Source organism: Apus apus, chromosome 5, assembly GCF_020740795.1.
Source record: "Apus apus isolate bApuApu2 chromosome 5, bApuApu2.pri.cur, whole genome shotgun sequence".
In the NCBI taxonomy this organism is placed as follows: domain Eukaryota; kingdom Metazoa; phylum Chordata; class Aves; order Apodiformes; family Apodidae; genus Apus; species Apus apus.
The window spans coordinates 59,560,314-59,568,973 of record NC_067286.1 but is presented as its reverse complement, the minus strand read 5'-3'; the positions used below and the strand labels follow the sequence as shown (position 1 = coordinate 59,568,973).

The 8,660-nt window shown below is 50.6% G+C and overlaps 1 long non-coding RNA gene across 1 annotated transcript; it reads left to right on the top strand.

Annotated features, from left to right (window-relative positions):
• Positions 1-1,182: 1,182 nt before the first annotated feature.
• Positions 1,183-8,193, top strand: LOC127385557 (uncharacterized). Its single transcript, XR_007889700.1, has 4 exons — positions 1,183-1,333; positions 2,539-2,661; positions 7,595-7,711; positions 7,802-8,193. It is a non-coding gene; the product is annotated as an uncharacterized LOC127385557 (long non-coding RNA).
• Positions 8,194-8,660: the final 467 nt, after the last annotated feature.

Sequence of the window (8,660 nt, the reverse complement as noted above, 5' to 3'; positions counted from 1 at the left end):
TGGAGAAACTGCTGTTTAAAAAAAGACTTTCTTCTTCCTCCCTCCCCCACCCTTTCTGTTTGTTTGTTTGTTTTTAATCTCCTATCTGCCAGTGTCTACCTATAGATTCAGGATCTCTGGGAAGAGATTATCCCCTTTGTGCACACTGCCTAATGCTGGTAAGGTTTTACTCTACTCCTGTTAAACTTTCCCTGAGCCTTGCTGGCTGGACCCTTGGTAGGAGGGTAGGCTGGGTCAGATATCCCAGGTACTGCCATAAGGAGGATGCTCAGCAATAAAATCACCCTGTCTTGGCTGAGATGCTGGAGCTGCCCCACCTCACTGTCACTTGCACTTTTGTCTGGGAGAAGAGGAGGTGTGGGTTGTTTTGCTGTGTGGCTTCTGCTACAGCAATCCTGCTTTGTGCCTATGAGACACCAGAGTGCTGTGGTGCGTCTTTTGGGGGCATGTGACACACCTGGAGAGACCCAGGGTGCCGTGATAGGGCATCTCCAAGGATCAGGTGTGCCGCTGTGCCGGGGTGTGGTGGTGGGCATGGAGAAAGGAGTGAGCAACGGAAGTTGGGAGAGGAGCGTGACCCAGTGAGAGCGAGCAGAAGAGCTCGGCGCTTAGCTCTTCCTGCCAGCAGTCCCGGGCTGGACTCATCGCTCCCTCCAGCCTTTCCATGCACCGGACTTTTTTTCTTGCAGTCCTGCCCTGAAGCGGGCAGAGCTCTCGCCCTCCCCGTGCTGCAGCGGGTCCCTGCCACTCTCGCGACTGCCCATCCTCTCCGTACATCCTTCAGCCTCCCTCCCAGCCCCGAAGGATCAGAGCAGAGCTTCCTTCGTCTCCTAGACGGGGCATTTCACATCCCCCTCCCCTGCCGCGAAGCAGCTCCTCACCGCCTTCCCTCCCAGCTCTGAGCAGCGGCATCTGCTCCGTACCCGCCTCACCGGGCGGCCCGCCCAGCCGCGGAGCATCCCGGCGGCAGGACCTCCGCCTCCCGCCTTCCCCCCCTCCTTCCCTTTATCCCTCCCCGCGGCCTCGAGTCGCGCCTGTGATGGGGAGAGCGTCACCGTCTCCTAGCAACGCTCCTAGCAACGCTCCTAGCAACCGGGCAACATCTGCTCCCGCTGGACCAATCCGCGCCGGGAACATCTGGGAACCCACCTCCGCGGGCTGAGGCCGGGAGGTGATGCGCTCCTCAGTGGCTGCAGGGACCCGCAGGAGCTGCCACCACCTCCACCACCTCCACCACCACCTCCACCACCACCTCCTCCAGGAGCAGCAGGCGGCTCCCAGCAGTGAGGGCAGGACGGGGAGCATCCCTCCCTCTGGAGCCGGTGCTCGCTGGGTGAGTGTCACTGAGCTGGTGGTGACCAGGGTCAGCGAGCTGTGGGGTTGTTTGTGGCGGTGAGTTGGTGGGATCTTGGCTTTAGCTTTGTGGCTGTTGGAGTGGAGTTAAGTTTCGTGTTTGTTTGTGAGCTCTTGGCTTTGCTGCATTGTGGAAGGGGGCAAGGAGCTGAGAAAAAGGCTCGGGGCTCATCCTGCAGTGCTGCAGGCTGTGGGCAGAGGTGCCTGCTGCTCTGCTGGGCTCCAGCGTGCTCTGTGGAAGGGCATTTTGGTCAGAGTCACCTTTTTACGGTCTGAGCTGAACTCCGAAAAGTAACCATAGCTACTCTCTCGTTGCCTGCTAGGGAAGTGTCATCCTCTGGGATGAGACAACTCTCTAAATATAGATGTCTTATAGCTACGAGTCATCAATACACAGACATGCACTCTGCTTCTTTCTCTCTTGCAGGTTTTAGAGCTGTTTATTTCATCTATGTACACAAAAAAGTGTGTGTGTCTCTGTACACAGAGGTAAAAGTGCAGAGTCTGAGTAGGCACATGCATATCTGTGATTGTTTTTCCCCTGGAGTGGGAAATACTCGTACTACAGTGTACTAAATACTCCCTCTAAAATGCAAACTGTACTGTGTGTGAGGCAAACACTGGAATATGAATGCTGCAATAATTCTGTTAAATAAATATGGTAATCTGACTTCCCCAGCCCTGCGTTACTCTGCAGGCAGCTTAGCGTGTGGGGGGGTGTGGTGGAAAATTAATATTACTGCTCAAAATAATAGTGTGGTTTTAATAGTACCCCTTTAGCTTTCCTCTGAGGCTGACAGGAATTAATGGAGAAAATAATGTACTGTTTTAAGAGGTGGTGTTCAGGGCAGTAATCATGTTCTAGCTCAGGAAACTTCTGGATATTTAGAAGAGCAAGTTGTATTTTTGCAGCATTTTCTTCAAGAGGACTACAGCTATACCACTGAGAGGCTGAAATGATCTTTATGTTTCATTTCACTTTTCTGACGTTTGAAAAGGAGTTCAGGAAGCAAGGACAGAGTTAGAGACTTGGATGTGACATCAGAACTCTTATTTTCTCTGTTATTAAGCCCCGTGGGACTGCTGAAATAGCACTCTCCTCTCCTGCAGTCCAACTGCTTTTCCCTCCATGTCCTGACTTTGCCTTCTGAAGCATGTGTGTTTCTCCTTGATCCACCTCGGCAGGTAGCCCTTCAGCAGTGCCGTGCTGCCAGAAATGCTTGCTGAGCCCCTGAGAGGAGGAAATCTTAGCAGAAGTGTGGAGACTATCCCAGAAAGACCCTTTGCAGATTGACTCTGCATCCTCAGGTAACTAACAAGTTTCTAGACTTCGGTGGGTCGGGCTTGCCTTCAGAGTGAGGGAAATGGCTTGGATGAGTGTTGAAAGGGGGTGAAGCTGGAAATATGATTTTATTTTATTGATAAAAGCAGTGGGACTACAAGGGGTGAGTTAGGAACCATCCACTCATTAAGTCTTTATGCACTTATGTTTAGATGCTCCTGCCTTGCACACGTGAGCCCAGGGAGAACCTGCTATTAGGAAGGTCTGCTAAGCAATTAGCAAAGGAAAATACAGGCAGTTTTAAAGTGCAAAGCCAGCAGCTCCAGCCAGTAGACAACAGCATGGCTGTGGGTCCCCACCTTTCCGTGGGTCAAGTAAGGGGAGCTCTCTCTGCCTGAGTGGGGAGTAAGACCCAATAAGCTGGAAGGGCTGCAATCAATTTGCAGTCTGTGGGAATCCTGGGGCTGGCATGTGTTTTCGAGCCACATGCTCATCTGTCTGTGGTCTAGTAGCTTTGCATTACCAACTGGGAATCTTATAGTGGGATCAGCTGCCTTTCCTGCCCCTGGAAGAGGGGAAATGCAGCAGCATAGCATGTAAGATCAGAGAAGGGTTACAGCTGAGCACTCCCTAATTGCAAGTGCCACTAAGGTTATAGACGGGGGAATTTATGCCTGCAGTTTGACAGCAGTTGCAAGGACATGATGATATTTCCTGCCATGTCAAAGTCATGTCTCCTGCTGGTAATAAATGCCAATTTCTGTGTGCTCTGAAGCCTCAGGTTTTCTATTTGTGCATGCAAGCGATGCTCAGAAATGGTTTCTGTCTCAGCCAGCTCTAGCTTGCATATTGATTTTCCTGCCTTACGCTGATAGAGGAAACTCTGCAGGGCTCCAGCACTTTTGACTCACCACCTTCCACGCAGCTTCGGCAGATCTGGCTGGGCCAGCTAGCCTCTGTGCTCACCCCCTGCAGACCTCTGCACCAACAAGCCAATAGCACCTGCTTGTACAACCCCTTTTCACTGCAGCACCCAGCCACCAGGGATGATTTCTTCCCGAGGAAAAGTGGGAGAGATAGAGGCACAGACAGGTGTGGGGAAATGCTCCCAAGGTCTTGCAAACAAGCTGTGGGGCAGAGCTGCTGTGCAGACCCAGGGCTTGTACATCCCTCTCTGTCACCTGAGGTGGAAAAGCACAAGCTTTGGTTGTTTTTTGGTATTGTTTTTTTTTTTCCTGGCCATTCTATCATTTGTTAAACACCACCTTGCCTGCACCCTGGGCTAGTCTGTAGCCCTGTGGAAATCACCCGGCATTAATTGGTGCCGAAAGGGGCTCCTGTTGCTGGGGTGATGCGGGAGTGCAGGGGCCAGATGAAGAGAATTTCTTGCCATTTGCAGTTCAGCTGTGAAGTTGCTGTGTTAGAAATCTATTTCCAATCCAATTTAGATAAGATAACCCTCTGTCCAAACACGCCTAATAACTCTGTGGGTATCATGCCATAGAGCACAGTAATTATTCCTGGAGAAATAAACAGGAACAGGCACAATTTGCTCTTTTGAAAGTACCATTAAGCCCTCACGGAGCAGTGTTGGAGAGATCTGGGCTTGAGACAGAGACATCTATTCCCTCACTGCTGCGTGCGGGATTCATGCTTCAAACTTCCATTAGCCTTAATGGCAGCTCCAACCGCCGTGCTCCCATGTGCTGTGCATTCAGAGCAGGGATGGTGGAAACACCAGCCAGGGGGAGCAGGCAGCCCCTGCCCTTCAACTCCCCAAGCCTGGCAGCTCTGCCCACTGTTGTGAATTTAAATTGTAAATTCTTACAGCTTGGGTGACTAGCAGCGGGCTGGGCTCGCAGCTGGCTGGGTGCTGAGCGCGCCTTTTCCCAAGGTTCACCCAGGCTGGAAGGACAAAGCTCGAGCTCAGGGCTATGCTGCTTCGTCCCCGTGGGGAAATTCTGGCCCTGTGCCTTGTGGTGTAGCACAGAAAAAAAATGTAATGTGATTAAGATGTATCCCTCTCTGGGCTGGAGTGAGGCAGAGGCAGTGACTCATACCACCTTGCTGGAACTGTCAAAACACTTGGCTCGGGAGAATGGCCCTTTACACAAAAAACACTGATTCAATATGTTTATATTTAAACAAAACACTAAGGGTCTGATTCACTGCAGCATTACTCCAGCCTTGCATGCTGGTAACCCCAGCCAAGCAGCCCTTCAGCACGCACGGAGCCAGGCTGCTCTGGCTTTCAAGCTAAGTGTTGGGGAAAGGCTTGGTCTTTGCAAGGCTCCTGCAGGGAGACGTGTCCCTGGTAGGTTTTAGCATCAGTGCTGGTGTTGAAGGCACAGAGGAAGGGCACAGACTGTGCTCTCGTTCCCCTGCGCCTGCAGACAGATGTGTGGGCATCACCAATAGCCACAAAAGATGATGGTGACAGCAAAGGTGTGTGGTGATGGGTTGACAACTACACTGAGCACAGAGCAGACCTTGAGCTTCTGTGGAGCAGCCCTTTGATGGAACTCTCTTGCCTTCAGCTCATGTTTTGCCCTGTAGAAACACCTCTACCCTCCCAGAGTGAGGCAACAACCTGTGGAAGCTGCTGTGCTGGGGAAATGGGTGCCCAGGGCCCTGTAGATTTGGAATTGCTGTAACTTGCTCACAGCTAGCATGATGTCAAGCAGCTTGTGCTTACAGCGTAGCCTTCCACTTACAAGTGGGAACACATTTGAAACCAACATTACAGCCCAGAAGTGCTCTTGGTGTTCATTTGCTGGTTGTTTCCCTTCCTTGCTACTAAACCATGTTATGGAGGGTAGTTGCAATTTTGCTGCTTTGTCTGATGTAAGGTCTTTAGGAACTGGAATACAGCCAACCATCTTGCACCCAAGGGATGTTGAACCTAACCCCAGAAAGGGGGTGCCAGCTGGATACTTGATGAACCCAGTGCCAGTGCCATATAATATTTTCTTTTGCCAGTCAGCATCAGCCCCCAGCCCCTGGTACCTGCTAAAACACAGAACATCCCCTCCCTCTCTCCCTCTCTCCCTCTCTCCCTCTCTGTGCCAGCATGCCAGTGCTCCAGTGTCTCCATGCCTTGTCCTGGCTTCCTGCTGTTTGCTGGTATCTCCAGGACCACCCATGTTCAGGGGACACCAAATGTCCCACTGTCACCCTCTATCTCCAGGGCAGGGAGAGGGATTCCTGCAGCCAGGAGCAGCAAAGTAAGGGTGTGCACAGAGCCAGGGCTGACCTGCAATGCTCTGCACGCTGGGGTTGTCTGATTTTCTGCTTGTGCTGCACACAGGCAGTGCTAGGTCTGTGCTTCCAGCCTTTTCCTGGAAAATGGGAGTGAGTTTTAACATTTAGAGGCTTAGCTTGAAGGGGAAGGTTGGACCCTTGTTTGGCTCATTAACCTTTACGCTGGTTTTGGCTCCTTTCCCATCTTCTGACAGCCTGGTGGCCATGGGAACACCACTTCACCTTTCTGTACCTTTGCCTTTCTCAGACTAGAGTGGGGAAAACTGTAACATTCTCCTGTTTCATGGCAGTGGGAAGATAAATGCATTTGTGATGGTGCTCAGACAACACCAAGAGTAATTAAAAGTCCAAGATGTCCAGGCTCTGTTGTAATTCAAATACTAGGGTAAAACCTGCTAGCACTGAAGGTTGTGGCATATGAATTTATTATGTGGCATATAATTGTGTTGGGCCAGGTCCCAGAGCAGGGCTGGAGGTTTTGGCTCCAAATGAGATGTTTATTCACCAATCATGAGTTTTCTGCCCAGATTTGTAACATCCTTTATGGGATACCTCCCTCCTCACAGACTTGACATTCAGAGAGAAAACACAAGACAACTCTTACGAGGGGATTAATTCTTCAGCTACTTCTTGTGGGTTCTTGATGTAGAGGAAAGAAGGGAGAGCACATTACTCCTTCCTGCCAGTGAAGGAGAGATGCCACCAGTCCCTGAAATAGTTGTGTGCGTATCTTTTCACTCCCATCCTCAGCTAAGACTAAAGGAGCCACCCATGTCCCACGGCAGCGGGATCTTTCCAGTGACATGAGGTCTGTGTTTTGGCTGTGTAATACCTTTTTGCTTTTCTGCTGTGGCAGAGAAGCAGTCCAGGACCAAGTCCTGAGAACCTAAATTTCAAGTGCTCCCATGAGGAGTTCTCAATCTAGGACTGGGCTGTGGGTGCACGGAGAGCCCTGGTCCTCTTCAGGGCTCTGCTCTGGTTGAGTGGAACATCCACTGGGCTCTGGTCACACAACAAAAACCCAATAGACCTTTCTGTTAGCCCAAAGGATGAGCCTCTGTCCTGTGTGCTCTGAAAAACTGAAGAAACCCAGAGACCAAACCAGCTCCACCACCCTCCCACGGAGCTGGAACTCTCCTGCTTCTTTGGGACGACACTACCATCTAGTGAATATGCTCCGTATTGGTTTTCTAGGGAAGTCACAGAGCTCTGTGCATGATGTGTGGAAACTATAACCATCCCTTGCTCCACACACACTCCAGTGTGGGGCAGAGACTCCTGTTCTGTAGATGGGTAGCCCCACCCTGGTCCTTCCTGCAGTACATATTGACCTTCCTGGCTTGGGCATTTCTCTTGCCCTACTGTGCATGGCTGTGGCTGTCCAGGGTGAACTCCACTTGGTCTGTAGGACCTGGAGACCCTGCCCGGCAGTGTCAGCATATGTCCAGTGCTGTGGTTGTCACTCTGGAGCCAGGCTTGCTGTGCTGGCAAACCTCAGGGTGCCGGCTCAGAAACGCCTTCATGTTTGCCAGCTTCTCCATTATTTTTCCTGTGGGTTGAGGGCTGCAGGTGGAGGCTGAGTATCACTCTGGCTGTATCCCACCTCTGCACCCCTCCATCCTCTACACACCCTGGATCATGACACTACAGCCAGTACAGCAGTGTTACTGAGCCTCTTTTTCTTCTTGTTTTGTGCAGAGCTGATCTGATCGGGGCCTACCAAAGACATTAACGACGTCGAAAGTAGCCTACTTTAAGAGAAAATATGCAGAAGAAGAACATTTACATCAAGATTACCATGAGTATTGTCCAAAAGTGAGTAGCTCTCTCATGCAAGACCCCATCTCCCCCCCCAGTTTCATTCCTTGATGTTAAAGACCCATTTACTTGCTCTTTACTCCCCAGCACCTGATACTACCCGAGGACCGGACTTGTATTCTAAAACTTTCTCTCCAGAAACTCCAATTCCTGGATGACCCTGAAGCCTATCTCCGTAGGTCTGTATTAATTAACAATCTGTTGAGGAAGATTCACCTAGAGACAGAGAGGGAGAGCTATGAATACTTTAAGGAGGCTCCGTGTTATAGGACTGCTTACTCTGACGCCCGAAAACGGCTGAAGCTGATGGTGCAGGAGTGCTGTTCCCAGTCTCTCTATTATGAAGAGCTGCGTTCGTATCGCATCGTGCCTTACTCTGCAGAGAGCGCCGTGTATGGGATGGGCTACACCAGCAGCCACTTGGAGCAAAACTCTCAGTTGCTTATTTATAAAATGAATTAAAGTAGCTGTTAGACCCACTGATGTTTGTTTCTGAATGCTCGAACTGCTTTGTCGAGGTGTTAAGATGAGGCACTAATTGCAGATGTACTTGTGATCAAAGGCGGATTCAGAGCTGAGTGGAAGGTACTTTGAGTCACTCTGCTGTCCCAGCTGTTGACCCCCTGGTGACCAAGTACCTTGGCAGACACCCAGAGCTGGGGCAGTACGGAGGTCCTTGTCAGCAGAGACTGCGTGCGATCTGTTTTGTAGAAACAAAGCTGCATCCCATTTCTCTGCGTGTAGATACAGACGTTTAAAATCACTTTGCGGTTACATTATGCCCTTTGGGAGCCCCCAAAGCAGTAGAGTAGTCTAACAGTGAGGAGTAAAAGGCAAGCTATTTACTGTAAAGGTATAGATAGAAAGTTTCTTTGGGAAATGCTTTGACCATGAAGAAGTCAGTGCCAAAGGACACAGCCTTTTGCTTAGGATTTTGAGAGACTTA